This window comes from Diceros bicornis, unplaced genomic scaffold, assembly GCF_020826845.1.
Source record: "Diceros bicornis minor isolate mBicDic1 unplaced genomic scaffold, mDicBic1.mat.cur scaffold_194_ctg1, whole genome shotgun sequence".
Classification (NCBI taxonomy): domain Eukaryota; kingdom Metazoa; phylum Chordata; class Mammalia; order Perissodactyla; family Rhinocerotidae; genus Diceros; species Diceros bicornis.
The window spans coordinates 102739-107553 of record NW_026691085.1 but is presented as its reverse complement, the minus strand read 5'-3'; positions in this window follow the sequence as shown (position 1 = coordinate 107553).

The window sequence follows — 4815 nt, the reverse complement described above, 5'->3', positions numbered from 1 at the left end:
CTGGGGCCTCAGCTGCCTCTCGTTCTCCTGACAGACCCTGTGTAGTGGATGGCTCTTCCTGCACGGAGGCTAGGTCCTCACCTGCATCCTGTTCTCCTGCAGGAGGCTGTGCAGGGGATGGCTCTCCCTGCACGGAGGTTGGGGCCTCAGTTGCCTCCTGTTCTCCTGCAGGAGCCTTTGCAGGGGATAGCTCTCCCTGCACAGAGCCTGAGGCCTCAGCTGCCTCCTGGTCCCCTGTGGAGACTGTGCAGGTGATGGATCTCCCTGCACGGAGGTTGGGGCCTCAGCTGCCTCCTGTTCTCCTGCAGGAGCCTGTGCAGGGGATGGCTCTCCCTGCACGGAGGCTGGGGCCTCAGCTGCCTCCTGTTCTGCTGGAGCCTGTGCAGGGGATGGCTCTCCCTGCTTGGATGCTGAGGCCTCAGCTGCCTCTTGGAGTCCTGCAGGTGGCAGTGCGGGAGATGTCTGTCCCAGCACAGAGGCAGGGATCTCAGCTGCCTCCTCATCCCCCTCAGGAGGCTGTGCAGGGGATGGCTCTCCCTGCAGGGACGCTGGGGCCTCAGTTGCCTCCCGTTCTCCTGCAGGAGCCTGTGCAGGGGATGGCGCTCCCTGCACGGAGTGTGGGGACTCAGCTGCCTCCTGGTCTGCTGCAGAACATGGTGGATATGATTGTTCTCCCGGGATTGAGGCTGGGTCCTCTGGTGGCTCTGAAGGTTTTATCACTGTCACTGCTGACCCTCTCCTGTTAGCTGTTGATTCAGTCATGTGGGACACCGATGCCTCCATCATGGAGATGGATGGAATATCCCCTTCCACCAGCTCCATGCTGATCTCCTGTCTGGAGCTCTGCAAAGACAGTGACTGGCTCCGTCCCAGAGGCATCAGAGCCCTGCCCAGCTGTCCTTGCTGCTGCTTCTGCCCTCTGGAACTAATTCTCCCAGATCAGGCACACACCTGTGTCTGCACATTATTCCACCCCTGAGGAAAGACCTACACCTCAGGGGCTTGGGATAAACATCAGGCAGAAAGGTGCCACCCCAGCACTCCACGTCTCACCCAGCCGGCCTTGACCTGGGCTTTGAAAATGACCGACCCCCCCCCCAGGCTTCTAACACCTCACCGACTAATCCTGCTCACTGTGGTCCACCCACATGAACCCGCCTTTCCAGGCACACATGGGGAGGGGATGTAGGGCTGCCCAGATGGGACCACAGTGGTAGCCTGGTTTGGAATGGCCTTCCCTGGGCCTCCGGTGTTACCTTTCCATCCCTCCGGGTAAACGGCCAGAGCCGTCGGCCATGAGAGGGGCACCAGCATCTGCATCGGTCTTTAGGAGCTTTCCTGGGATTCCGGCCCCTAGGCATCGGGAAGCAACAACCAAACATGTTGTTTCTTCTAGACAAGTGCTAGACAAGTGAGCTCGCTTGGGGGCTGTGTTTAGGATGTGGGTGCCTAGTTACCAGGGTTCCAAGTTCTGTTGGGCTCTGTGAGGTCACTTCCTGGGATCCCCTTACCTAAGCTTCCTCCTCACACAAGACCTCCCTAAGGGCCCCCGGGGCTGCTGACTGCTCACTCTCCATGTCCGCACCCTGTCCAGACACAGTCACACCAACACAGTCCACCCCACAGCCTCTCGGGAGGTCTGGACGCAACCGGGGCCCCATCTTTGAGGACACAGAGTTGAATGCAGTCCCGCTCCTGCTTCTTGCCAGTCATGTCACCCTGGACAACGCTGTGCCTCTCAGGCCTTCCCTGTGTCCCTGTCTGTGTAGTGGGGGTCATTCTAGCATCTACTTCCTAGGGATGTCATCAGGTGTATAGACCTAGAGATCCCTTCAGAGTCTGTGAATCCCGTGGGCTGCTCCCACACGTAGCTCCTGCACAGACTTGGCAGTGCAAGGATTACAGAAAGGGCTGGCTGTGGCAGAGAATACAACGCAAAGAGGCTTGGGTCTGCTGGGCGCCTGGGAGAGCTACTTCCCCTTTTGCCTGTTTCCCAGTGTCCCTAGGGAGGGTTGAAATGAAATGAGGTTCAGACATCATCTCCTTCTGGCTGGCAACCCTCCAGGGCCTCTTGTTATGTTTAGACTCAGGTCCAAGTGCCTGAGTGGCGGTCATCTCAGCCTATGTGGTGGGCAGCCCCCACAATGGCTCCCAGCGTTCCCGCTTCCTAGGCACACATCTTATGTAATCCCCGCTCCTCAATGAGAATGGACTTTGTGGCTGGCTTCTAACCAATAGAATAGGGCCGAGTGATGGGATGTCACTTCCATGGTCAGATTAACGAAAAGTCTATGACTTCTGCCTGGTTCTGTCTCTCCTGTGTTCATTCTATCTCTCTGTCTCTGTCTCTCTCTCTGCCTGTCCCTGCTTCTCCTGGCTTCAGTTTCCCAACTGTCCTCTGAGGGTTGGACACAGAGCAATATCAGCCCCAATGAACATGGACATGTCCCGGGATCTCTGCCCGCATGAGTGTGGCAGGGATACCCTCACGGTCTCACAGGCCTCTCTCCTGTGGGGCAACCAGGCCTCCTGTCCATGGTCAGGCACACAGAGGGACCCTGCAGACAGCACTTCTGGGTGACACAGCCTGCAGCACACACGTGTAACACAACGGTCCCCTGACGTGGTTGCTTTCGTCTGTCCCCTCCCCCAGCCAACTGCTCAGTGACCCTCACATCCCCTACGTCCCGGGAACACGCCACACAAGCCAGGTGGGCCACACGGTGCACAGTTGGTAGGTTGGACATCTGGGGACGTGAGGGTCACTAAATATACACCGACCTCACTGTCCTGGTCCACAGATTGCATCCCAGGTTCCAGCTCCATGCATGGCTGGTCCTAAGGACACGAAGACAGTGGTGGACACAGACCCTGGGCAGGGAGAAGGCCAGGCCACCTTTTTCCCTCCTCCTCTACACCCCTGCCTGCCACATGAGGTCCAGCCAGTCCCCGCCTGCAGCCCTGGTGGGTGTAGGAGGAGCTGAAGGGAGCCCAGCTGGGCAACTAGTGGAGGGAGTTACTGTTATTAGGGAGCCCCCTGGGTGCTGAGTGATTGCACCCCATTTTACAGATGACCAGTGGTCCCAGCATTCAAAGTCACTCTGCTCTAAGTGACCAAGTCCAGACGTGACCAGGGGACTAGAAATCCTTGATTTTCACCAGCATTGAGCCCAGCATTGACCATCGAGGCCTTGTCCTGCGTTGGGTCTCCTCCAGCCAGGCGACCTCCTGAGTCCAAGCACTTTGGGCACCTTCTTCTCCCTGCTTGAATCCCAACACACCCTCCTGAGGTCAGAGTCACTGACCCCATTTTTCATGGAGGAAACTGAGTCTCCGAGAAGACACCACATGAACTTGCCTGCCACAGGGCTGTGAGGTGACCCAGGTGTGGGTTTGACGCCAGGTCAATCTGCCTCTAAAGCCTCTGCTATCACAGGAGCCTGAGGAGTTTGCCTGTGATCCCAGCACAGAGGTGAGCCCATCCTGGATGGGGGCTCGGGGGAGGGGCACTGCAGGCTAGGAGCTCTGAATGGGGCAGGGGTTTGGCATGGTCCTTGGGGAGGAAGGCTCTAGGGACGGTGGGGTGCGGGTGAGGGGTGCACTCTAGGGATGGTGTCTGGACCAGATCACACAGGGCCGTGACTCAGGCAAGGAGTCGGGCCTCACTACAGGTTGGTTGGACGTGAACGAGCAGTCTCATCAGAGCCTCTGGCGGTTAGATCCTAGATTTGGAGGGAGCTTGGTGTGGGCACCTTCTCCACCTCCACTCAAGCCCAGATCCCCAAGAACCAACAGGATGAGAAGGCTGCCTCCATTTCCTCCCATGTACAGTGGGCACTGTGGCGGTCGCCTACCTCCTCCCAGGGCTGGGCATGCTGCCTGGAGGGCCCAGAGAGGGCTTCTTGTCAAAGTAGCCATTCAGGACAGGTCTCTGCTCAGAGAGCTCTGAGTGATGGGACCAAGGGCATGTCCCACCAGTGGGCTAAACAAGATGCTCCTGTCCACGTTGCTATTGTTTATTCCAGGTGGACTGGGATGATGCAGCATCGCCCACCGTGTGGATGGAGAGGGTCAGCGAGGACCTATGGTTGAAGAGCCTGCGACACAATGCTTGTGTGTGACCAAAGCTGCCATGGGTGTGGTGGAGGCTCAGGAGGAAGAGGTGCTCCTGGACGCCAAGATGAAACCAGAGACCATCAGGCACCAGGGGGTGGTTGATTTCCATAACTGTGGGGGATGGCATGATCAGCAGATTTTCTGGACCCGGCAGGACACCCCAGGCCGGCATCTAGCTCCTGGACTTCTTGGCCCTTTTCTGGGTGTGGATGTGAAACACTGGTCCCGGGCAAGAAGGGACTGGGAAGCGGCTGTCAGGGAGAATGGGTAGGGCAGTCACCTTCTTTTCCTTGAAATCAGGGGACTCTGAGTCAAAACTCATGTTACTCTCCTCACCTTGGAGCTGGAGGAACCAGCCAAGTGCTCGCTGAGCATTGGACAATGTCCCTGCCACTGAGGTCCTGGCCCCATCTGAGGTGTCCCAGCACTTGGTGTGGGAGCTGTCTCTGGTCCTGAAGCCTGTGTTGGGGCCTGGAGGCTTAGAGCCTGGATGGAAGGGCTGCATTTGCAGAGGTCACGCCCACTGGGTGAGTGGGGACTCTGGGACACCTGAAGTCAGAGATGCAAGTGATCCGCACCTGGGAAGGTGTGAGGGAGGTGCACAGAGGGCAGTGCCTCAGTGGCAGGCAGGGCTTCATGCCCATGGGCAGCACTCCTTGGCAAAGGTCAGCTAGTCCTTTGGACCCTTGAGGGCAGAAG